The sequence below is a fragment of the Oncorhynchus nerka genome, linkage group LG5 (genome assembly GCF_034236695.1).
Source record: "Oncorhynchus nerka isolate Pitt River linkage group LG5, Oner_Uvic_2.0, whole genome shotgun sequence".
Taxonomy (NCBI): Eukaryota; Metazoa; Chordata; class Actinopteri; order Salmoniformes; family Salmonidae; genus Oncorhynchus; species Oncorhynchus nerka.
This window is the reverse complement of record NC_088400.1, coordinates 47876836-47904049: the sequence shown is the minus strand read 5'-3', so window position 1 is coordinate 47904049 and position 27214 is coordinate 47876836. Positions and strand designations below refer to the sequence as shown.

At 45.1% G+C, this 27214-nt stretch overlaps 1 pseudogene; it reads left to right on the top strand.

Moving 5' to 3' along the window:
• The first annotated feature begins 319 nt into the window (after positions 1–319).
• Positions 320–24360, top strand: LOC115129166 (transmembrane protein 255A-like; annotated as a pseudogene).
• The last annotated feature ends 2854 nt before the right edge of the window (positions 24361–27214 follow it).

Sequence of the window (27214 nt, the reverse complement as noted above, 5' to 3'; positions counted from 1 at the left end):
TCAAAATAACTGTTACAACTAGGCTACTGTATTATAACAATAATAAAAACGAATTAAAAAAGCAGAAACGAAATATGTCTAATTATTTGGGATTTAAAAAACTAGGCTAAAACGAGTGTTTGCCTTTTTCAGATGTAGTCTATATGAAAATGTTCCCATGATGATTTTAGGACTGATTTAAATGTACTTTTGTCTTCAGTTGGACTGTCTGGTATGACTGAGGTCGCGTTCCCCGCTCAGACGTTGCACGCATCAACCAATGGTTGCGTGCCACGTTATCGATGATGTCACTTAAAAACCTTATCCAGGCGTTGTAAGATCTGGCATGTGTCGGCAACGCCTGTGCAGAGGACGAGACCTGTAACTGGAGCGTGACTCATGTTCCAAACTGTGCACCTATTGATGCTCCGCTGTTCACGAAAGATGAAGAGAGTGCATATGTCAATATTTGTTAACGTAAAAGCGACAACAACCGTAACGGTGCGGGGACGTCTGCTTTAGAGTATGCTACTGCAATCAAATATCACGCCTGTATTAGTTCATAGCAGTGAACAAGTAGGCCTATTTGTTCTGCTTGTCAGGTATCTAGTGTTTATCCTTGAATTATAATTCTGGGCCTATATCCAGCTCCTTCGTTTGATTAGAAAATGCCTCTCGTACAGAATCAACAACCCGGAATTCTGACTGAAACTCCTATAGGTATGTGTGTGCAAGATCAACTGCGTGGTTGCAGCAAAAACAATATAGGCTACTTGGTAACGTCGAAGCATATGTTGTGCGGTTATCTGGGTGGGCAACAGCAACATTTCTGTCTGTAGCCTATTTACTGCTGTAAGCCACATTGAACTGTCAGACTGTTTATCTTTGTGTGGTGTTGTCAACATTCTAAAAGGAAGGTACAATTTGACGACGTGGTCATATTGACAGGATAAATTATTTAGATAGGATGTAATACTGACTATGTGGGAATAAAATGTGTTTGACACGAGTAGAGCTGTACATTATTCAAATATTGGAAAGCGCTAGTTTACATTAGCTAAGTAATTGATGTGCTTCTTGCTCGCAACCAGCAACGTTATAAACCCAGGGTCGTTACAATATAATGTAGCCAATAAGTGTTCGTTTGTGATTCTGTTTTTACTACCTTTTTTTTTTACTACATTCACACACGTTACGGTTACATTGTATTTATATTCCTTACAAAGTAGTTCCATGAGATGTTATAATCATTAATGAATTACATTGTAGGCCTAATAACACCTGATTCTACATCAGATAATTATTGAAATCATGAAAATCACCAATAGACCTATTGATTCAAATGAAGAATCTAACAAAGACGGGTATTTTCAAAAGGTAGACTACCATGCACCATCACATGCGCTGATTGTTAGCTGTGGTGCGCGCTAATAGAGTTTCAGTCGGTGACGTCACTCGCCCTGAGCCCTTGAAGTAATTGTTTCTCTTAGTCTGCAAGGGCCGCGACTTTTGTTGCGCGATGGGTAACGATGCTTCCTGGGTGTCAGTTGTCGATGTGTGCAGAGGATCCCTGGTTCAAGCCCAGGTAGGGGGAGGAAAGGGACGGAAGCTATACTGTTACACTGAGTGTACAAAACATTATAAACACCTGCTCTTTCCACTATTTAATTTTTTATTTTTATTTCACCTTTATTTAACCAGGTAGGCCACTTGAGAACAAGTTCTCATTTACAACTGCGACCTGGCCAAGATAAAGCAAAGAGGTGTGACACAAGCAACAACACAGAGTTACACATGGAATAAACAAACATACAGTCAATAACACAATAGAAAAGTCTATATACAGTGTGTGCAAATGAGGTAAGGCAATAAATAGGCCATAGAGGCAAAATAATTACAATTTAGCAATTAAACACTGGAGTGATAGATGAATGTGCAAGTAGAGATACAAAGGAGCAAAAAAATAAAACACAATGGGGCTGAGGTATCAAGGATCGGTAGGATAGTCCGTTTTACAAGGGTATGTTTGGCAGCATGAGTGAAGTTGCAAAATAGGAAGACAATTCTAGATTTAATTTTGGATTTAATTTGGTGTTTTTTTGTTGTTGAATTTTTACCCCTTTTTCTCCCCAATTTCATGATATCCAATTGTTAGTAGCTACTATCTTGTCTCATCGCTACATCTCCCGTACGGGCTCAGGAGAGGCGACGGTTGAAAGTCATGCGTCCTCCGATACACAACCCAACCAAGCCGCACTGCTTCTTAACACAGCGCGCATCCAACCCGGAGGCCAGCCGCACCAGTGTGTCGGAGCAAACACCGTGCACCTGGCAACCTTGGTTAGCGTGCACTGCACCCAGTGCGCCACAGGAGTCACTGGTGCGCGATGAGACAAGGATATCCCTACCGGCCAAGCCCTCCCTAACCCGGACGACGCTAGGCCAATTGTGCGTCGCCCCACGGACCTCCCGGTCGCGGCCGTTTACGATAGAGCCTGGGCGCAAACCCAGAGTCTCTGGTGGCACAGCTGGCGCTGCAGTACAGCGCCCTTAACCACTGCGCCACCCGGGAGGCCGGATTGGAGATGCTTAATGTGAGTCTGGAAGGAGAGTTTACAGTCTAAGCAGACACCTAGGTATTTGTAGTTGTCCACATATTCTAAGTCAGAACCGTCCAGAGTAGTGATGCTGGACAGGCAGGTAGGTGGGGGCAGCGATCGATTTGAAGAGCATGCATTTAGTTTTACTTTCATTTAAGAGCAGTTGGAGGCTACGGAAGGAGTGTTGTATGGCATTAAAGCTCGTCTGGAGGTTAGTTAACACAGTGTCCAAAGAAGGGCCAGATGTTTACAGAATGGTGTCGTCTGCGTAGAGGTGGATCAGAGAATCAGAAGTAGCAAGAGCGACATCATTGATGTATACAGAGAAAAGAGTCGGCCCGAGAATTTAACCCTGTGGCACCTCCATAGAGACTGCCAGAGGTCCGGACAACAGGCCCTCCGATTTGACACACCTAACTCTGTCTGAGAAGGAGTTGGTGAACCAGCAGAGGCAGATATGCAGTTATGATATCGTTTAGGAACTTAAGCATGGCTGAGTTGCACCCATGACCAGCTCAAAAACTAAAACAGGAAACGCCCGTGCTCAGGTCTGTTCAACGCTGGTCCGACCAATCTGATTCCACGCTTCAAGATTGCTTCGATCACGTGGACTGGGAAATGTTCCGGATAGCGTCGGACAATAACATTGATGTATACACTGATTCGGTGAGCGAGTTTATTAGCAAATGCATCGGTGATGTGGTACCCACGGCGAATATTAAAACCTTCCCCAACCAGAAACCTTGGATTGGTGGCAGCATTCACGCAAAACTGAAAGCGTGAACCACTGGTTTTAATCATGGCAAAGCGACCGGAAACATGACCGAATACAAAACAGTGTAGCTATTCCCTCCGCAAGGCAATCAATCAAGCTAAGCATCAGTATAGAGACAAAGTAGAGTCGCGATTCAACGGCTCAGACACGAAAGGTATGTGGCAGGGTCTACAGCCAATCACGGACTACAAAAAGAAAACCAGCCCCGTCGCGGACACCGAGGTCTTGCTCCCAGACCAACTAAACAACTTCTTTGCTCGCTTTGAGGACAATACAGTGCCACTGACATGGCCTCTACCAAAACCTGCAGGCTCTGCTTCACCGCAGCCAACGTGAGTAAAGCATTTAAATGTGTTAACCCTCGCAAGGCTGCCAGCTCAGACGGCATCCCTAGCCACGTCCTCAGAGCATGCGCAGACCAGCTGGCTGGTGTGTTTACGGACATATTCAATCAATCCCTATCCCAGTCTGCTGTTCCCACATGCTTCAAGAGGGCCATCATTGTTCCTGTTCCCAAGATTTGTATTCGGTCAAGGTAACTGAGCTAAACGACTATCACCCTGTAGCACCCCCAGGTGGTGAGGGTAGGAAACAACATCTCCTCCCCGCTGATCCTCAACACTGGGGCCCCACAAAGGTGCGTTCTCAGCCCTCTCCTGTACTCCCTGTTCACCGATGACTGCGTGGCCATGCAACTCAATCATCAAGTTTGCAGACGACACTACAGTGGTAAGCTTGATTACCAACAACAACGAGACGGCCTACAGGGAGAAGGTGAGGGCCCTCGGAGTGTGCTGTCAGAAAAATAACCTCACACTCAACGTCAACAAAACAAAGGAGATGATCGTGGACTTCAAGAAACAGCAGAGGGAGCACCCCCCTATCCACATCGCGTGACAGTAGTGGAGAAGGTGGAAAGTTTTAAGTTCCTCGGCGTACACATCACGGACAAACTGAAATGGTCCACCCACACAGACAGCGTAGTGAAAAAGGCGCAATAGCGCCTCTTCAACCTCAGGAGGCTGAAGAAATTTGGCTTGTAACCAAAAACACTCTCAAACTTTTACAAATGCACAATCGAGAGCATCCTGTCGGGCTGTATCACCGCCTGATACGGCAACTGCTCCACCCACAACCGTAAGGCTCTCCAGAGGGTGGTGAGGTCTGCACAACGCATCACCGGGGGCAAACTACCTGCCCTCCAGGACACCTACACCACCCGATGTCACAGGAAGGCCATAAAGATCATCAAGGACAACAACCACCCGAGCCACTGCCTGTTCACCCCGCTATCATCCAGAAGGCGAGGTCAGTACAGGTGCATCAAAGCAGGGACCGAGAGACTGAAAAACAGCTTCTATCTCAAGACCATCAGACTGTTAAACAGCCATCACTAACATTGAGTGGTTGCTGCCAACATCTCTAGCCACTTTAATAATTGGATGTAATAAATGTATCACTAGTCACTTAAACAATTCCACTTTATATAATGTTTACATACCCTACATTACTCATCTCATATGTATATATTGTACTCTATACCGTCTACTACTGCATCTTGCCTATGCCGTTCGGACATCGTTCATCCAAATATTTATATGTACATATTCTTATTCATTCCTTGACACTTGTTTGTATAAGGTAGTTGTTATGAAATTGTTAGCTGACTTGTTAGATATTACTGCACGGTCGGAACTAGAAGCACAAGCATTTCTCTACACTCGCATTAACATCTGCTAACCATGTGTTTGTGACCAATAAAATTGGATTTGATTTGAAACAAAGGCTGTTGAGTCTGCCGATAAGTGGTGATTGACAAAGTCGAAAGCTTTGGCCAGGTCGATGAATACAGCTGCACAGTATTGTCTAAGCATGGCTGAGGTGCACCCATGACCAGCTCTGAAACCAGATTGGATAGCGGAGAAGGTATGGTGGGATTCGAAATGGTCAGTAATCTGTTTGTTAACTTGGCTTTCGAAGACCTTAGAAAGACAGGGTAGGATAGATATAGGTCTGTAGCAGTTTGGGTCTAGAGTGTCACCCCCTTTGAAGAGGGGGATGACCGCGGCAGCTTTCCAATCTTTGGAAATCTCAGACGATGCGAAAGAGAGGTTGAACAGGCTAGTAATAGGGGTTGCAACAATTTCGGCAGATCATTTTAGAAAGAGAGGGTCCTGATTGTCTAGCCCGGCTGATTTGTAGGGGTCCAGATTTTGCAGCTCTTTCAGAACATCAGCTGTCTGGATTTGGGTAAAGGAGAAATGGTGGGGGCTTTGGCGGGTTGCTGTGGAGGGTGCCGGGCAGGTGACCGGGGTAGGGGTAGCCATGTGGAAAGCATGGCCAGCCGTAGAGAAATGCTTATTTAAATTCGCAATTATGGTGGATTTATCGGTGGTGACAGTGTTTCCTAGCCTCAGAGCAGTGGGCAGCTGGGAGGAGGTGCTCTTATTCTCCATGGACTTTACAGTGTCCCAGAACTTTTTTGAGTTAGTACTACAGGATTCAAATGTCTGTTTGAAAAAGCTTGCCTTAGCTTTTCTAATTGCCTGTGTATATTTGTTAACTTCCCTGAAGAGTTGCATATCACGGGGGCTATTCGATGCTAATGCAGAACGCCACAGGATGTTTTTGTGCTGGTTAAGGGCAGAGAGGACTGGAGTGAACCAAGGGCCATATCTATTCCTAGTTCTAAATATTTTGAGAGGGGCATGCTTATTTAAGATGGTGAGGAAAACACTTTTAAAGAATAGCCAGGCATCATCATCACCCTGGCCAGGTCGATTAGAAAGGCCTGCTCGCAGAAGTGTTTCAGGAAGCATTTGACAGTGATGAGGGCATCAAGCTTAGTTTGTAGGATGGCCGGGGTGTTAAGCATGTCCCAGTTTAGGTCACCTAGTAGCACGAGCTAAGAAGATAGATGGGGGCAATCAATTCACATATGGTATCGAGGGCACAGCTGGGGGCAGAGGGAGGTCTATAGCAAGCGGCAACAGTGAGAGACTTGTTTCTGGAAAGGTGAATTTTTAGAAGTAGAAGCTCAAATTATTTGGGTACAGACTTAGATAGCCTGCAGAGTTCTGTATTACTATCTTTGCAGTAGATTGCAACACCGCCCCCTTTGGCAGTTCTATCTTGGCGGAAAACCTTATAGTTAGCAATGGAGATTTCAGGGTTTTCGGTGATTTTCCTAAGCCAGGATTCAGACATGACTAAGACATCTGGGTTGGCAGAGTGTGCTAAAGGAGTGAGTAAAACAAACTTAGGGAGTGGCTTCTAATGTTAACATGCATGAAACCAAGGCTTTTACATTTACAGAAGTCAACAAATGAGAGCAACTGGGGGGTGGGAGTGGAGCTAGGCACTGCAGGACCTGGATTAACCTCCACATCACCAGAGGAACAGAGGAGAAGTAGGATAAGGGTACGGCTAAAGACTATACGAACTGGCCGTCTAGCACGTTCAGAACAGAGAGTAAAAGGAGCAGGTTTCTGGGCACGATAGCATAGATTCAAGGCATAGTGTACAGACAAAGGTAAGGTAGGATGTGAGTACATTGGAGGTAAACCTAGGCATTGAGTAATGAAGAGAGAGATATAGTCTCTAGAGATGTTTAAACCAGGTGATGTCATCGCATATGTAGGAGGTGGAACAACATGGTTGGTTAAGGCATATTGAGCAGGGCTAGAAGCTCTACAGTGAAATAAGACAGTAATCACTAACCAGGACAATAATGGACACGGCATATTGATGCGTAGCCAAGTGAACATATGCGTCCAGTGAGTGGTTGGGCTGGCTGGGGACATGGCGATTCAGACAGTTAGCAGACCGATGCTAACAAGCTAACAGTTAGTAGGCCGGGGCTAAACAAGCTAGCAGCTAGTAGACCGGGGCAAGCTAGCAGTTAGCAGGCCGGGTTAGCAAGCAAGCAGTTACAGACCGGGCAGGTAAGCTAGCAGTTAGCAGGCCGGAAGCTAGCAGTTAGTAGACCGGGGCAAACTAGCAGTTAGCAGGCCGGGTTAGCAAGCAGTTAGCAGGGGCTAGCAGTTAGCAGACCGGGTTAGCAAGCAGCAGTTAGCAAGGGCTAGCAGTTAGCAGACCGGGAAGGCAAGCTAGCAGTTAGCAGACCGGGTTAGCAAGCAAGCAGATAGCAGGGGCTAGAAAGTTAGCCTTTGGGGGACGTCGCGGTGGGGGTAAGTCTGTTTTTGCCTCTTCGTGCGGTAACGTCGATAGACCAGTCGTGGAATTAGTAGGGTTCCAAGTAGCTCTAGGTAGCTAGCAGGCCTAGCTGGTTAGCATAATGGGCCTTCAGCGGGCGTCGCGCCTGAGGGGCCTGTTGAGGTCCTTGGGCAGATTATGTCGGTATTCCAGTCGTAGGGGATCTGCGGGGTTCCATGCCCAGTACCGGCTGTATAAGGGGTCCGGATATTGAAGCCCAGGAGTATACTTCGGTGGTAGCACAGGAGCCCTGGCCGGGCTAGCTTCAACCTAATTGGTGCTTGCTCTGGGATGGAAACGTTTGCCAGGAGTAGTCATCCGGGATTGCGGTTAGCTAGTTGTGAAGATCCAGATGAAAATGTTCAGTTTGCGGTAAGAATCCGGGGATAAAAATAACAGGTACGTTATGCTCTGGTTAGAGTCACGTTGTTCGAACTGACGAGAGCTTTCCGAGCTGAAGGTCAGCTGATGACTGCTGGCAATGGTTTGCTGACTGATAGCTGGTAGTTAGCTGGCTAGCTTCAGTTGAGGGATTCCAGATCCGAAGTAAATATAAATACTTTAGGAAAAAAAAGCAGATCCACGCCACATTGGGTGAGGCGGGTTGCAGGGGAGTATTTAGATGTTGAGGTTTAGCAAAATAAAGGATATGCAACGAAAAAGATGTAAAACGATATATACAAGGGACACGACAGGACAAAGACGTCTGACTGCTACGCCATCTTGGATTGGATAGACATGGACATATGTTCTCATGTTCTGAGCAAGGACCTAAAACATTAGCTTTTTTACATAGCACATATTGCACTTTTACTTTCTTTTTCCAACACTTTGTTTTTGCATTATTTAAACCAAATTGAACATGTTTCAATTTTTACTTGAGGCTAATTTGATTTTATTGATGTATTATATTAAGTAAAAATAAGTGTTCATTCAGTATTGTTGTAATTGTCATTATTACAAATACATTTTTTTTAAATCGTCCGATTAATCGGTATCGGCTTTTTTGGTCCTCCAATAATCGGTATCGGTATGGGCGTTGAAAAATCATAATCGGTCGACCTCTAATCAGTATATAAAACACCTCCCTCTTTCCTGTAATTTCCCCTGTCTTTGGTTATGTTACTATGGCCTTTGCTTTTGCTGCCTTTTTTTCCAGTTGCAGGTTTTGGCACATTTATTCCAGCAACATAGCACCCTGCATCCCACTGCTGGTTTGCCTCTGAAGCTAAACAGTGTCGGTCCCTGGATGGGAGATCAGATGTAGTTGGAAGTGGTGAAAAATATGGGGAACATTTATGGGGACATGAGGGGAAAAACACTGTAAAAATGTTTGTCTGACTCATGAAAATGAAAAATATGTGTGTATTTTCAATATTTTTTTCACGTCTGAAAACCACGTGTTTTTTCACAGGTTTTTTTGTTTGATTTCTGGATGATTTAATATGAAGTTGTCAAGCCTGTTACTTTATTTGGCACTTAATTTAGTCATTTTTTTATTTAACGTTTACATTTGAGTCATTTAGCAGACACTTATCTAGAGCGACTAAAGAGTAGTGAGTGTATACATCTTCAAACTTTTTTTTCCTTCAACACGGGTCCCCCATTGGAATCAAACTCACAACCCTGGCGTTGCAAGCGCCATGCTCTACCAACTGAGGCACACGGGACCATAACCTCTTGAGATGTCTTTATGACAGAATGTTGAAATTAGGTGACAAAAATATTTATTACATTTTTTTAAGGTACACTACGCAAAAGGCACTTAATTGGTGGAACGACCCAGCTAACCAAAACACACTCCTGTTGATATTACCCTATCCATTGAAGAGGAGTGCGTAACACAGGGATACTACAGTCAAAATATATTTAAGTACTTTGTTTATTAGTCTACTGTTCATACAATTCAACTAAAATGTTTCATGGCCGGAGTTAAGTTTTCAGGAACACTTTCAGTTACCTGTATATTGAATGGATATACGAGTATATTGTCTAACGCTGCGCATGTCTTCCAGGATCATTCAAACAGAGGAAACAGAAGTCCATCATGGTCACTGTGATGTTGCTCATTGTGTCTGTGCTCATCCTTGTCTTTGGACTGGCAGCCACCACCAGGACACAGAACATTACTGTCGGTGGCTACTACCCAGGAGTCCTTGTAAGTAGCAGTCTAACATCTTACTGTCTTAGAGACATGTCATACCTCAATGAAAAGAGGGTAACACCACGAATGCATTATGATGCAGTTATAATGCATCGCAAGACTTGTCATGAGTATATGACCCTCTTGCAATGTCTTATAATCATCTCGACCCTGACTACATACCAGCCATTTTGAGTCAGTTGAAATGTTGATACTTAGAGAGACATAACTTGTTATAAGTTTGATTATTATAATACATTATAAAGATTCACACATGCTTATACATTCATACATGCTTATATGTTATTATAATAACAAGTTATAAACAAGACATTTCTTCACATGAAAAATGCAGTTATTATTTACTATTCTATTCTACTCTAAAGCGTGTTATACCTGCAGACGTCAGGTAAAGTGTTACCGAAATATATATATATATTAAAGTGGCTTCACAGACCCCATCTATATAACCCTCAGCATTCTGCCTCAGGAGAAACTAACTGTGTTGATCCTATAGACATGATATTCTATAAAATAAGAAGCTCCCTAACAGGAAAAATAAAGTTCCTCGATTATATTCAGTGTGCATGATGACTAGGTTGTCTCTAAGAATAAATAATGTATGGTTATTCATCTGAAAAAGACCAGTGAATCACATTTCAGATACAAGAATAGGGCAGGTATTGAAGAACAATCTTAACTAGTATAGATCAAGAAAAATGTTATTGTGAGACTTGTATTAATAGAGCAGAGACTGGTTGTACTTTCATTACATCATTCTTACTGGGAGATCGATGCCACGATCATAGATATGGGCCCTGTTTAAATACTTCAGAAATGCATCCAAATCAAAATCACATTTTATTGGTCACATAAACATGGTTAGCAGTGCTTCTAGTTCCGACCATGCAGTAATGTCTAACAATTTCACAACAACTACCTTATACACACAAGTGTAAAGGAATGAATAAGAATATTTACATATAAATATATGGTTGAGCGATGGCCGAACGGCATAGGCAAGATGCAGTAGATGGTATAGAGTGCAGTATATACATATGAGATGAGTAATGTAGGGTATGTAAACATTATATAAAGTGGAATTGTTTAAGTGACTAGTGATACATTTATTACATCCAATTATTAAAGTGGCTAGAGATTCGAGTCAGTATGTTGGCAGCAGCCACTCAATGTTAGTGATGGCTGTTTAACAGTCTGATGGCCTTGAGATAGAAGCTGTTTTTCAGTCTCTCGGTCCCAACTTTGATGCATCTGTACTGACCTCGCCTTCTGGATGATAGTGGGGTGAACAGGCAGTGGCTCGGGTGGATGTTGTCCTTGATGATCTTTTTGGCCTTCCTGTGACATCGGGTGGTGTAGGTGTCTTGGAGGGCATGTAGTTTGCCCCCAGTGATGCGTTTTGCAGACCTCACTACCCTCTGGAGAGCCTTGCGGTTGTGTGCGGAGCAGTTGCCGTACCTGGCGGTGATACAGCCCTACAGGATGCTCTCGATTGTGCATCTGTAAAAGTTTGTGAGTGCTTTTGGTGACAAGACAAATTTCTTCAGCCTCCTGAGGTTGAAGAGGCGCTGTTGCGCCTTCTTCCCCATGCTGTCTGTGTGGTTGGACCATTTCAGTTTGTCCGTGATGTGTACGCCGAGGAACTTAAAACTTTCCACCTTCTCCACTACTGTCCTGTCGATGTGGATAGGGGGGGTGCTCCCTCTGTTGTTTCCAGAAGTCCTTGCTTTCCTTGAAGTAATCACAGATCTGAATTGGTTGGATTTAGAGTTGCACATTTTGGGGAATATTCAGAGGTGGAAACTTTCTTTGGGAATATATAGGAATTAACGTAAATATATGCAAATGAATATGAATGCAATTTAAAATTGTCACGACTTCCTTCGAAGTCGGTCCCTCTCCTTGTTCGGGCGACGTTCGACGGTCGACGTCACCGGTCTTCTAGCCATCGCCAATCCACCTTTAATTTCCCATTTGTTTTGTCTTGTCTTCCCACACACCTGGTTTCATTCCATCAATTACATGTTGTGTATTTAACCCTCTGCCCCCCCCCCCCCCCCCCATGTCCTTGTCCTGTATTGTTGATTGTAAGTGCTCGTACACGTTATGTCTGGTGTGCGTCGGGTTTTGTACCCGTTTATTGATTGTTATGTTTTTATCTTTTTATGAATAAACTGCACCGTTGCTCTCCTGCGTCTGACTTCTCTGCCGCCAGTATGCACCCCTTACAAAAATGTAGATGTTTTTGCATTGGATATATTTACCATATCATATGGAGACAGAAACATAAACATTTTACCTCATCATAAGTAGACATAATTACAAATGATTAAATCCTTCCAATAGATATATATAAAATACAAATGTTACGAATTGAACTTTAATTAAATTAGTTGACTCTTCATGGGATGTTTTCTTTTGAATGATCCCCAATGATCCATTGCATCTCCCAAAAATGTTTTCAATATACATCTGTAAAATTATAGTCTAGAAACTAAAGCTTTCATTGTCTTCCTCTCATGCTTCCATGTCTTCTCCCTGGACCTCCTCAATGTCCACCTCTTGAACATCTTCACTGAACATCTTCACTGTCAGGCTTCATCTTCACTGTCATTTTCCAACCTTGTTGAGGATGGCTCGTTGTCAGGCTCACAAAGCCTCAAATTTGCCCAGATGGCCACCAATTTTCCAACCCTTGTATTGGTCAGTCTGTTGCGTGCTTTGGTGTGTGTGTTCCCAAACAAGGACCAGTTGTGCTCTGAGGCGGCTGATGTTGGTTAGATTTGGAGGAGGATGGAGGCAATGGGAGAAAGAGCCTCAGATCCACAAAGTCCCTTCCACCAGGTGGCTGATCAGATATGTTGGCATCTCCATCCCAAAGCCCTTGTTTGGAAGTGTACTTCGCCAGACTGCCAAGAACCTTGCCCTCATCCAGGCCAAGGTGGCGAGACACGGTAGTAATGACACCATAGGCCTCGTTGTTCTCTGCACCAGACAGGATGCTCTTGTACGCTGCAGAGTGTATTGGCTTCAGGCAGAGGTCTTCACGCCTTTTGATGTATTTCAGAACTGCAGTTTCCTCTGCTTGGAACAACAGTGAAGTGGGCAGGGCAGTACGGATTTCTTCTCTTACATCTGCAAGCAGAGTCTTAACATCAGACATGATGGCATTGTCTCCCTAAATCCATCAATGGCTACCTCTATAGATTTCAGGCTGCTTACCACTCTCTCCCAAAATACATCATCCAGGAGGATCCTCTTGATGGGGCTGTCCATATCGGCAGACTGCGATATGGCCATTTCTTGGAGAGACTCCTTCCCCTCCAGGAGACTATCAAACATGATGATAACACCATCCCCACGGATGTTGCTGGGCAGCTTCAATGTGGCGCTTTATTCTTCTCACTTTGCTTGGTGAGGTAGATTGCTGCTATAACTTGATTGCCCTTCACATACCTAACCGTTTCCTTGTAGAGTGTATCCATTGTTTTCAGTGCCATGATGTCCTTGAGGAGCAGATTCAATGCATTAGCAGCACAGCTAATGGGTGTGATGTGAGGTAGGACTCCTCCACTTTATACCAAGCAGCCTTCATGTTCACAGCATTGTCTGTCACCAGTGCAAATACCTTCTGTGGTCCAAGGTCATTGATGACTGTCTTCAGCTCATATGCAATGTAGAGACCGATGTGTCTGTTGTCCCTTGTGTCTGTGCTCTTTTAGAATACTGGTTGGGGGGTGGAGATGTAGTTAATTATTCCTTGCCCACAAACATTTTACCACCCATCATAGATTAATGCTATACAGTCTGCTTTCTCTATGATTTGCTTGACCTTCACTTGAACTCTGTTTGAACTCTGCATCCAGCAAATGAGTAGATAAAGCATGTCTGGTTGGAGGGGTGTATGCTGGGAGAAGAACATTCAGAAATCTCTTCCAATACACATTGCCTGTGAGTATCAGAAGTGAACCAGTTACATACACAGCTCGAGCAAAACCTTCATCAGCATTTCTCTGACTACGTTCCTCCATTGAGTCAAAAAAAAAGTCTGATTCCAGGAGGACCATGAGCTGTTGCTATCAACAAGGTATCTGATTCATCATTTTCACCTCAAATATAGGTAGAGTGAATTTTGTCAGAGGTTGCTTGTTGTGAGCACTGAGGGAACTTTATGCACTTGGCCAGATGATTCTGCATCTTTGTTGCATTCTTCACATATGATTTACAAATAATATCTAGTTAACAGAAGAAAGGAAGACAAAATAAGGACAGAAGAAAAAGGAAAAGAAAAAGGACAACAAAGTGAAACCTCTAAAGAAACAAGAGACCATAATACAAGAAACAGCACTATAGAGAGATAGAACAACAACAACGCAGCCACTGCCAGCTAGCCTACTTCAGCAGTACTGTATCATTTGAATTATTTTAGTCAATAAGATTCCTGCTACGTAAGCTTAACTTTCTGAACATTTGAGACGTGTAGTCCACTTGTCATTCCAATCTCCTTTGCATTAGCGTAGCCTCTTCTGTAGCCTGTCAACTATGTGTCTGTCTATCCCTGTTCTCTCCTCTCTGCACAGACCATACAAACGCTCCACACCGCGTGGCCGCGGCCACTCTAATCTGGTGGTCCCAGCGCGCACGACCCACGTGGAGTTCCAGGTCTCCGGTAGCCTCTGGAACTGCCGATCTGCGGCCAACAAGGCCTATGCCTCCCTCCAGTCCCTCGACTTCTTGGCACTGACGGAAACATGGATCACCACAGATAACACTGCTACTCCTACTGCTCTCTCTTCGTCTGCCCACGTGTTCTCGCACACCCCGAGAGCTTCTGGTCAGCGGGGTGGTGGCACCGGGATCCTCATCTCTCCCAAGTGGTCATTCTCTCTTTCTCCCCTTACCCATCTGTCTATCGCCTCCTTTGAATTCCATGCTGTCACAGTTACCAGCCCTTTCAAGCTTAACATCCTTATCATTTATCGCCCTCCAGGTTCCCTCGGAGAGTTCATCAATGAGCTTGATGCCTTGATAAGCTCCTTTCCTGAGGACGGCTCACCTCTCACAGTTCTGGGCGACTTTAACCTCCCCACGTCTACCTTTGACTCATTCCTCTCTGCCTCCTTCTTTCCACTCCTCTCCTCTTTTGACCTCACCCTCTCACCTTCCCCCTCTACTCACAAGGCAGGCAATACGCTCGACCTCATCTTTACTAGATGCTGTTCTTCCACTAACCTCACTGCAACTCCCCTCCAAGTCTCCGACCACTACCTTGTATCCTTTTCCCTCTTGCTCTCATCCAACACTTCCCACACTGCCCCTACTCGGATGGTATCGCGCCGTCCCAATCTTCGCTCTCTCTCCCCCGCTACTCTCTCCTCTTCCATCCTATCATCTCTTCCCTCTGCTCAAACCTTCTCCAACCTATCTCCTGATTCTGCCTCCTCAACCCTCCTCTCCTCCCTTTCTGCATCCCTTGATTCTCTATGTCCCCTATCCTCCAGGCCGGCTCGGTCCTCCCCTCCTGCTCCGTGGCTCGACGACTCATTGCGAGCTCACAGAACAGGGCTCCGGGCAGCCGAGCGGAAATGGAGGAAAACTCGCCTCCCTGCGGACCTGGCATCCTTTCACTCCCTCCTCTCTACATTTTCCTCTTCTGTCTCTGCTGCTAAAGCCACTTTCTACCACTCTAAATTCCAAGCATCTGCCTCTAACCCTAGGAAGCTCTTTGCCACCTTCTCCTCCCTCCTGAATCCTCCTCCCCCTCCCCCTCCTCCCTCTCTGCAGATGACTTCGTCAACCATTTTGAAAAGAAGGTCGACGACATCCGATCCTCGTTTGCTAAGTCAAACGACACCGCTGGTTCTGCTCACACTGCCCTACCCTGTGCTCTGACCTCTTTCTCCCTCTCTCTCCAGATGAAATCTCGCGTCTTGTGACGGCCGGCCGCCCAACAACCTGCCCGCTTGACCCTATTCCCTCCTCTCTTCTCCAGACCATTTCCGGAGACCTTCTCCCTTACCTCACCTCGCTCATCAACTCATCCCTGACCGCTGGCTACGTCCCTTCTGTCTTCAAGAGAGCGAGAGTTGCACCCCTTCTGAAAAAACCTACACTCGATCCCTCCGATGTCAACAACTACAGACCAGTATCCCTTCTTTCTTTTCTCTCCAAAACTCTCGAACGTGCCGTCCTTGGCCAGCTCTCCCGCTATCTCTCTCAGAATGACCTTCTTGATCCAAATCAGTCAGGTTTCAAGACTAGTCATTCAACTGAGACTGCTCTTCTCTGTATCACGGAGGCCCTCCGCACTGCTAAAGCTAACTCTCTCTCCTCTGCTCTCATCCTTCTAGACCTATCGGCTGCCTTCGATACTGTGAACCATCAGATCCTCCTCTCCACCCTCTCCGAGTTGGGCATCTCCGGCGCGGCCCACGCTTGGATTGCGTCCTACCTGACAGGTCGCTCCTACCAGGTGGCGTGGCGAGAATCTGTCTCCTCACCACGCGCTCTCACCACTGGCGTCCCCCAGGGCTCTGTTCTAGGCCCTCTCCTATTCTCGCTATACACCAAGTCACTTGGCTCTGTCATAACCTCACATGGTCTCTCCTATCATTGCTATGCAGACGACACACAATTAATCTTCTCCTTTCCCCCTTCTGATGACCAGGTGGCGAATCGCATCTCTGCATGTCTGGCAGACATATCAGTGTGGATGACGGATCACCACCTCAAGCTGAACCTCGGCAAGACGGAGCTGCTCTTCCTCCCGGGGAAGGACTGCCCATTCCATGATCTCGCCATCACGGTTGACAACTCCATTGTGTCCTCCTCCCAGAGCGCTAAGAACCTTGGCATGATCCTGGACAACACCCTGTCGTTCTCAACTAACATCAAGGCGGTGGCCCGTTCTTGTAGGTTCATGCTCTACAACATCCGCAGAGTACGACCCTGCATCACACAGGAAGCAGCGCAGGTCCTAATCCAGGCACTTGTCATCTCCCGTCTGGATTACTGCAACTCGCTGTTGGCTGGGCTCCCTGCCTGTGCCATTAAACCCCTACAACTCATCCAGAACGCCGCAGCCCGTCTGGTGTTCAACCTTCCCAAGTTCTCTCACGTCACCCCGCTCCTCCGCTCTCTCCACTGGCTTCCAGTTGAAGCTTGCATCCGCTACAAGACCATGGTGCTTGCCTACGGAGCTGTGAGGGGAACGGCACCTCAGTACCTCCAGGCTCTGATCAGGCCCTACACCCAAACAAGGGCACTGCGTTCATCCACCTCTGGCCTGCTTGCCTCCCTACCACTGAGGAAGTACAGTTCCCGCGCAGCCCAGTCAAAACTGTTCGCTGCTCTGGCCCCCCAATGGTGGAACAAACTCCCTCACGACGCCAGGACAGCGGAGTCAATCACCACCTTCCGGAGACACCTGAAACCCCACCTCTTTCAGGAATACCTAGGATAGGATAAAGTAATCCTTCTCACCCCCTTAAAAGATTTAGATGCACTATTGTAAAGTGGCTGTTCCACTGGATGTCTTAAGGTGAACGCACCAATTTGTAAGTCGCTCTGGATAAGAGCGTCTGCTAAATGACTTAAATGTAAATGTAATGTATTTAGCACAGTATTTGCAAATGTACACAGCTTTTCCTTCTATATTAGCTGCAGTGAAATGTCTCCACACATCAGATAGTGCCCATGGCATTTTACTGTGAAGATTAGAAAAAAATGAGTAAAAATAACCCAAATACAATTCCATGTACAGATAAATAGTTAAGCAGTTAGAATAAACACGTCCTTTGTAAGATACATGTTTTAAAATGAAACATGGAAATGGGTGAATTAACACTCAGTTAGCAGACTTAAGCAAGCTAAAACTAAAAAAAAAACTAACTAGCTAGTTTTGATTTAAACACACATTTCTGTAGGCTACTATTTACTAATTCACAAAAAATCATGTATGTCATATAAAATATATTCACCCCACCCAGTATTGAAATCAAAATTTACCAGAAAGTATGTAGTCCTTGGCTCAGACAGTGTAGTAGTGTGGGCTCAATAGCATCTCATTAGTGTGGAAGATCTTGAGAATCAGCTGTATATATGATGGAAGAGTGCACTGCACATGTGATGGAAGAATGCACTGTGCATGCAGAGGGTTGCAATTCCCTTGAATTGGGGACAGTTTAACCAAAATATGCCACAAAAGCTAGAATTGCCTTATGTGTATCCCACAATGACAGTTCACTGTTGTAAGCTAACTTTTTTGATGAATTTAAGCAAAATTCCCCAAATTCCCCTTAACTACCCATGGAAAATGTCCGGAAAAATTCTGGAATTTTAGCGGAAAGTTTCCTACCCTTTGCAACCCTAGTTGGATTGATGAGAGTAATAGGGTGGTGATCTTGGACACCTATACTATCATTTATAGATCTAAGCATATGTAAATGACGCCACAATGCTTGCTTAGTACCACTTCCTCCCGATTCGGCCCATACCTGGCGCAAACTGTGACCTCTGCCTTGCTAGCACATGTCACCGCCCTCCTGAAGCGTCTTACCAGTCCACGCCATGTGAAACGCTAGCTATTCACTGGCGCAAGTGGGGACATTTTAGGCTGAGGAGTAAGTTTCACATCCCCATGTGCTACATCCACCGCTCAAACATACTCAACAGCGACCCCGGTGTTGAGCTGAGTGCAACTGTAGACCTGGGTCACGGCACCACTGTAAAGGAAGTCATGCTGCTTGCTTAAGGCCTTAACAACGTCACACTGTGCGACGTTACCAAATTACAATCTTGATCTCAACCTGGCCAGATTGTAAGATTTGCTTCAAATGTGTTCTGTCGACACATTCTGTGATTTGCTTGTGAGGCTACGTCAGCCAACGTAGGCTACGTCAACTGCAGCAGTGTATTTGATCTGCACATGTGCCAGCAGCGCATGTCTCACTCTATGCTTATGCATAAGTGAAGTGAGTTCGGAAAAACCTAAATAAATAGTTTTCACATACAAACTTTATATGTTCGAACTCAGAATCAAATAGGCTTTCCCAAAATAATATAGTCGCTGTGGTAAAACGTTTATTTTGATTGGACATTTTGTGCATTTATCCCATCGGGTAGCCTATTTCAGATGTCATGTAAACAGGAAGTTTTAGGGAAATATTTCTTCTTGCACAGCATGTACCGGTAGGCTAAAAGTTTAAATCAAACTATTATATTAATCTGACTATACTCAGTGTCGGCAGTGTTCCTATTGGTTAGTCACCGGGATCGTAACACCAGCCACACACTACACGATAAAGGCAAAAAAGTTGGATGCTACTAGAACCTTTTCGGTACTTAATCAGACCTAGAACCTGTCACACTGAACAAGACAAGACGTACAACGATTGTTTACGACCTAAGAATTTGCCCACAACGTGGTCTGAGAAGTCAAAATCATGGCATAAATTAGGCTAAAATCATACAGTCTGCAAAGGCCTTTATCAAGTACCACTTCCTCCCAATTCAGCCCATACCTGGCACGAACTCGGGACCTCTGCCTTACTAGTACACGTGACTGCCCTCCTGAAGCGTCTTACCAGTCAGTGCCGCGCAAATATCTAGCTATTCATTGGCGCAAGCGGGGACACTTCAGGCTGAGGAGTAAGTTTCACATCCACATTACATGTGCTACACTTAGGCCAAGGAAACAGTTCTACAGAACTTGAACTTGGTCATTTTCTATCACAATAATTGGGATTGATTATTTCCGGGGAAAAGTCATTTGGGTGAACTAAATAGAAAGACCATTTCCTGATCCTGAATGAGTCAACAGAAAGGTCTTTATTACCATTTTAATTAATTTCCCATTTAGTCTGGTTCGACTGGTGACCTAACAACATTGTGCTCTTTTTTCAGCTGGGCCTAGGCTCCTTTCTCGGAATCATCGGAGCCCATTTGATAGAAAATAAGAGGCAGATGGTAAGAGTATTTATATTACGCCTGCGCTTCCATATTAGTTTCTATGCCACACCTCTATAGCTCTCTGCAGACAAACACCGCCAATAACCCAATTCAATTCGTTAAGCTACAATCACTTGGCATTGATAGACTACGCCCAAATTGTGGTCTTCATGTGGCATGGGCACAGAAACACTGCTACCTTCTCTAGCAGAATGTCACAGTTGGCTCACAGGGATTTTAGCATGGCTGTCAGAACATGTATCTTAGGGCTTCTTGTGAGATGCATCCAGAAATAAACATGTGTAAGAGGAGGGGGACAGATGTCCACGCAAGAATGTATGGACGGAACTGCAGATGAGAGCCGTGGGGTGTTGCCAGGGGCGTAGCTACTCCTCCTAGCTCCCGAAATGAAGAATGAGTGTGTAGCTTGTCAGCCTTTACACACAAAAACTGGATGAGGAGCAAACAGCTAACAGTAGACAACAAACATCCAACGCACCATCATGTAAAATAAATAAATGTACAGCATTAGATGCAGAACAACAAACACAATGATTTATTCATGGAATGTTCATGGAATATTTCCCTTGATTTGACTTTGCTATGGAAGATAATAAGACAAAGGTCCGAGTGGATAACACTTTGCTTCTCTCGTCACTCTTTGTGTGTCTTCCAGCTGGTGGTGTCCATTATGTTCATTAGTTTCGGAGTGGTGGCTGCCTTCTGCTGTGCCATTGTGGATGGGGTGTTTGCAGCAAGACGCATTGTGAGTACCAGTAACAAACACAGCGAGTAAGCCAAGTTCTAAGCAGCAATCATACAGAAGACAGATGCACAGATACCATGCAGTCATATGGAATGTCACTGTTTCAGTGTTATTACATAGTAACACCACCAATAACTGATTTAATATAGAATCTGACCATTGCCACTTGATGACATCATTGTTTTGTACCTTTTCAATTTTCCATGAGAAATTGTTGTTTACATACAGGTTACTTAGAACCGGTGTAGACCTTACAGTGAAATGCTTACTTACAGGCTCTAACCAATAGTGCAAAAAAGGTGTTAGGTGAACAATAGGTAAGTAAAGAAATAAAACAACAGTAAAAAGACAGGCTATATACAGTAGCGAGGCTACAATCATTAGTCAGGATGATTGAGGTAGTATGTACATGTAGATATGGTTAAAGTGACTCTGCATATATGATGAACAGAGAGTAGCAGTAGCGTAAAAGAGGGGTTGGTGGGTGCAGATAAACAATGCAGATAGCCCGGTTAGCCAATTCTGAGGGAGCACTGTTTGGTCGGCCCAATTGAGGTAGTATGTACATGAATGTATAGTTAAAGTGACTATACATATATGATAAACAGAGAGTAGCGGCAGCGTAAAAAGAGGGTTTGGGGGGCACACAATGCAAATAGTCCAGGTAGCCATTTGATTACCTGTTCAGGAGTCTTATTGCTTAGGGGTAAAAACTGTTGAGAAGCCTTTTTGTCCTAGACTTGGCACTCCGGTACCGCTTGCCATGCGGTAGTAGAGAGAACAGTCTATGACTGGGGTGGCTGGGGTCTTTGACAATTTTTAGGGCCTTCCTCTGACACCGCTTGGTGTAGAGGTCCTGGATGGCAGGCAGCTTAGCCCCAGTGATGTACTGGGACGTACGCACTACCCCCTGTAGTGCCTTGCGGTCAGAGGCCGAGCAATTGCCGTACCAGGCAGTGATGCAACCAGTCAGGATGATCTCGATGTTGCAGCTGTAGAACCTTTTGAGGATCTCAGGACCCATGCCAAATCTTTTTAGTTTCCTGAGGGGAATAGGCTTTGTCGTGCCCTCTTCGCGACTGTCTTGGTGTGTTTGGACCATTCTAGTTTGTTGTTGATGTGGACACCGAGGAACTTGAAGCTCTCAACCTGCTCCACTACAGCCCCGTCGATGAGAATGGGGGTGTGCTCGGTCCTCCTTTTCCTGTAGTCCACAATCATCTCCTTAGTCTTGGTTACGTTGAGGGATAGGTTGTTATTCTGTCACCACACAGCCAGGTCTCTGACCTCCTCCCTATAGGCTGTCTCGTCGTTGTCAGTGATCAGGCCTACCACTGTTGTGTCGTCTGCAAACTTAATGATGGTGTTGGAGTCGTGCCTGGCCATGCAGTCGTGGGTGAACAGGGATTACAGGAGGGGACTGAGCACGCACCCCTGGGGAGCTCCAGTGTTGAGGATCAGCGTGGCAGATGTGTTGCTATACCTACCCTCACCACCTGGGGGCAGCCCGTCAGGAAGTCGGGGTCAGTTGCAGTGGGAGGTGTTTAGTCCCAGGATCCTTAGCTTAGTGATGGTACTTAGTGATGGTACTATGGTGTTGACCGCTGAGCTGTAGTCAATGAATAGCATTTTCACATAAGTGTTCCTTTTGTCCAGGTGGGAAAGGGCAGTGTGGAGTGTAATAGAGATTGCATCATATGTGGATCTGTTTGGGCGGTATGCAAATTGCAGTGGGTCTTGGGTCTACTGCTGTTGTTTCTTTACTGATGTGTAAAACCTAATCAGTAGGATAAAATGTGGATATGATGACTTTGTGTTGCGCCCCAGGACCTTAGACCCTACTACGCCGGTCGCTGTGATTTCCACGCCAATTCCAAACCCTCTGTTGATTATGAAGATGTGAGTGCACACTTCATTCCTGTTGACCTCATATCACCATTTTGGTTGAAAGGTTGCCTTAAAGTTGTTTAAATGTTGCCTTAGAGTTGAAAATCCATCAGTTTCACATAATATAGAGCATGACCCATTTGCTTTACCATGTCATAACAGTGACTATCTGTGTTAAATCTAGGTTCACTGCCAGACAGCATCCCGGGCTACCTGTAATTTACGTGTGAAATCCAATACCTGTTACTGCTGTGACCTCTACAACTGTGGCAAGTGAGTTTGCTAAGCCTCCTTCGCAAATTCCTATCATTAGAGGATTGTTTTGATTATTTTTCTGCCTGAGGGGCAGCTAAAATCAGCTCAATTGATTGATTATTTACTTGTTTGCCTCAAATGTATACACTTGTTGTTTTAGTGTCTTTTTCATAGCTTTAAGGTCAGCACTGCTTATGTTTCAGAGAACACCCTCTTTTGGGACATGCGAATAAATTTTAGGAAAACGTCCATGATTTGGAAATAGGTCCCTTTCTTTTAGCCCCTTATGAAACATTATTGTTGGTGTGGTTGATTTTAAGAGTAGCTGTGTATAAGTCTTCCTGCTTGGAATCCACCATGGGAATGATTGGATGCCCTGCCCTCACTCCTACATGAATACCAATCCTCATACCCGTTTCCCCCAACTCTCTCTCTCTAGTAGCTGTAGCTACAGTAGTTCCCCCTTTCCAACTTGATTTGAAACTGTCATCTGTTTTACAACCAAAGGTGCACTTGTGTTAATTTCTATGTTGTTGATTTGGGATTTATGCTTGCCTGTCATTTGTCACAATGAATGTCGTAGGCATTACACATTTCTCTTTAGCCTTGCATCTCAATAAGGTGGTTCTTACTTCTGTCTGTCTTTACTCTTTCTCCTCCCTGATCTCGTCCACCCACCTCTCCCACACACTGGCCCAGCCGTGTGGAGCTTATGGGGGGCTACCATGAGTACACGGAGGTGGGGAGCTGCGAGGACGTGGTGCACCTCCACCACCTGCTGTGGTCCGCCATCATTCTCAACATTGTCGCTCTCTTCCTGGGCATCATTACCGCCGGCGTGCTAGGAGGTTTCAAGGACTTGGTGAGATGAGCAGCAGGGTTGTATTTATTAGGGCACATCCTAGCATAACGTTTTAAAGCGTTTTTCAACAGACAAAGGGAAAGCAAGCGGTTATTATTCGACAAGTTCAGTTATTCCCCCCCCCCCGGATGCAAATTCTCAGTATATGTGGCCCTTATTGTTGCCCTTTGTGACGTGCACACACCATGAACCACAGGTATCAGTATTGCCCATTATTTTTTTGTGTTTTGGACAGACGCCCATGTTGACCCCTGACTCGTGTGAATCAGAGCCCCTTCCTGCAGCCTCTTTCCCCTTAGAGTTTCCAGCTCCCAGCACCCCCTCATTCAACTCCTACCTCAACACTGCCCCCTACCTGCCACCCTACACTGCCTACGACCTGCAGGTAATATACTACTAATACCCATCATACATTATCCCCCACATAGCCACAACTAACATGAATAATGCATTAGGACTGAAGACTAACTTGAACTATGTGTGGGTAAGTCAAACTTTTTAGGAGATCACACATTTATGTCAATGGTAAATATGCACACATTCAAGTTACACTGGTGGATTTCAAGTTAAGATTCTGTCCTTACTGCTTGATCATAGGATGAGTAGTGTACAAACTCAAGTCATCTGTCTTGTTTTAACTCCGGCTCATCTTCTCCCTCCCTTCTCCTCAGGGCTCCAGCATGATGTTCCCTGACTCTTCTGGCCTGTCTGATGACTCCCAGTCAGGGGCTAGCCGCATAGGGGCCAGCCGTATGTGGCCCACCCTGGTCCCCCCAAGCTACTCTCCCCTTACTCCCCCCCCGATGAGAAGCCCCCACCATACAGCCCATAGGAGAGTGGCTGGTCCTGGGAAAGAACAGGGGAGGGCATCCAGCATCATCTCCTCTTTTGCCAGCTGCAGTAACAACAATGGGCATTGATAGGTGTTGGTGGGCCTTTAATATTAACCTGTTTGAAAGAGTGCTGCTGCTACACGCTGGTGCTCCATACCGTTCTAAAGCAGCCAAGCCTGCCTGGGCTTTGTTGGGTGTACAGAGACAAGGAGTTACTGGAAGAAAAAAATAGCATGCGTCACTAATGTGACTAGAAGCCCGTGCCATTTGTCATAGGAGGGCTGCAAGGTTCATTCATCCCCCAATAAGTTTAGCCTGTTAGGATTCAGTTCAGCCCAACCTGGATGGAGTGGGGGATATAACAAGACGCTGCTTGCCCAACACGCTTTTCTCAGCAGACTCTCTGTAGATGCCAGTTCGCTCCCTACATCTTTCCCTTGGCCCTAACTATTCTATGTTTGCAGGGGTCTGGATAGGTATAAACAGTGTAATGGGGGATGTAAACACCCTATCGTTTACACCTTAAAGTTCTGTCAACATCGAAGAGTTAGAGCCAAGGTGCGAATCGGCTGTACGTGTATAGAAAACAAGCTTACCTCGCTCAAGACACCAGGACTGCCTACAGTCGTGGCCAAAAGTTTTGAGAATGACACAAATATTAATTTCCACAAAGTTTGCTGCTTCAGTGTCTTTTATATTTTTGTCAGATGTTACTATGGAATACTGAAGTATAATTACAAGCATTTCATAAGTGTAAAAGGCTTTTATTGACAATTACATGAAGTTGATGCAAAGAGTCAATATTTGCAGTGTTGACCCTTCTTTTTCAAGACCTCTGCAATCTGCCCTGGCATGCTGTCAATTAACTTCTGGGCCACAGCCTGACTGATGGCAGCCTATTCTTGCATAATCAATGCTTGGAGTTTGTCAGAATTTGTGGGTTTTTGTTTGTCCATCTGCCTCTTGAGGATTGACCACAAGTTCTCAATGGGATTAAGGTCTGGGGAGCTTCCTGGCCATGGACCCAAAATATTGATGTTTTGTTCCCCGAGCCACTTAGTTATCACTTTTGCCTTATGTCAAGGTGCTCCATCATGCTGGAAAAGGCATTGTTCGTCACCAAACTGTTCCTGGATGGTTGGGAGAAGTTGCTCTCGGAGGATGTGTTGGTACCATTCTTTATTCATGGCTGTGTTCTTAGGCAAAATTGTGAGTGAGTGAGCTCCCTTGGCTGAGAAGCAACCCCACACATGAATGGTCTCAAGATGCTTTACTTTTGGCATGGCACAGGACTGATGGTAGCGCTCACCTTGTCTTCTCCGGACAAGCTTTTTTCCGGATGCCCCAAACAATCGGAAAGGGGATTCATCAGAGAAAATGACTTTACCCCAGTCCTCAGCAGTCCAATCCCTGTACCTTTTTTAGAAAATCAGTCTGTTCCTGATTTTTTTTCCTGGAGAGAAGTGGCTTGTTTGCTGCCCTTCTTGACACCAGGCCATCCTCCAAAAGTCCTCACTGTGCGTGGAGATGCACTCACACTCACATTCCTGAGCAAGCTCTGTACTGGTGGTTCCCAGTCCCACAGCTGAATCAACTTTAAGAGACGGTCCTGGCGCTTGTTGGACTTTCTTGGGTGCCCTGAAGCCTTCTTCACAACAATTAATCCGCTCTCCTTGAAGTTCTTGATGATCCGATAAATGGTTGATTTAGGTGCAATCTTACTGGCAGCAATATCCTTGCCTGTGAAGCCCATTTTGTGCAAAACAATGATGACGGCACGTGTTTCCTTGCAGGTAACCATAGCTGACAGAGGAAGAACATTGATTCCAAGCACCACTCTCCTTTTGAAGCTTCCAGTCTGTTATTCGAACTCAATCAGCATGACAGAGTGATCTCCATCCTTGTCCTCGTCAACACTCACACCTGTGTTAACGAGAGAATCACTGACATGATGTCAGCTGGTCCTTTTGTGGCAGGGCTGGGCTGAAATGCAGTGGAAATATTTTGGGGGGATTCAGTTCATTTGCATGGCAAAGAGGGACTTTGCAATTAATTGCAATTCATCTGATCACTCTTCATAACATTCTGGAGTATATACAAATAGCCAGCCTACAAACTGAGGCAGCAGACTTTGTGAAAATTAATATTTGTGTCATTCTCAAACCTTTTGGCCACGACTGTACAGATGTGCCTTATCCATATCTGTCGACTCTCAGAGAAGCACCAGTTATCCTGACCAGATTAGAAGCTCGCCACCTTGGACAATGTGGTCTCCTCCCTCTGACTCGCACCTCAGTCCGTGTGTTTCTCTCTCTCTCTCTGTTTTCTATTGAATGCTTCCTGTCAAAAGTGGCACCGTGATTGCTCCTTATTTTTTGCATCGCCTTTAAGTGGCATGACACTGGTGTCGTGGTTTGGGAATGGTTTGTCTGATTCGGGACTGATTGATACGCCTTGGTAATGTCACATTGAACCAGTATTAACACTGTTAGATTGCTTTCAAGCTCAACTTTTAGCGTATTTCCATTAGGACCAAAAGCGTGCAATTTACTGTACATCATTAGAAATATAATCTGTAACGTTGCTTGGACATATGTAAAGGTACACAATTGTATCTCAAAGTGTAATGTAAAATGAAGGTTTTGAAGCATAGATCACAGTTCATCCTATTACTCTTTATCTCACGTTGTTGTTCGCAGATTGTGAGCAGGGTTATAGCAGAGGAAATAATGACAAAAAAATCCTTTGTTGTGGGGTGGATTGGGGGGAAATCTATGGAGCCAGATACCTGCCAAAGGTTGAACATGCGTATCATTAGGATCGTAAGAAAATCCATATGTGACTTGTTTGGATCGTAATAAAAACCATGTGTGAAACATATCTGTCCAATGTAAAAACCTTATGTTACGACTATGATTTTTTTTTAAAGT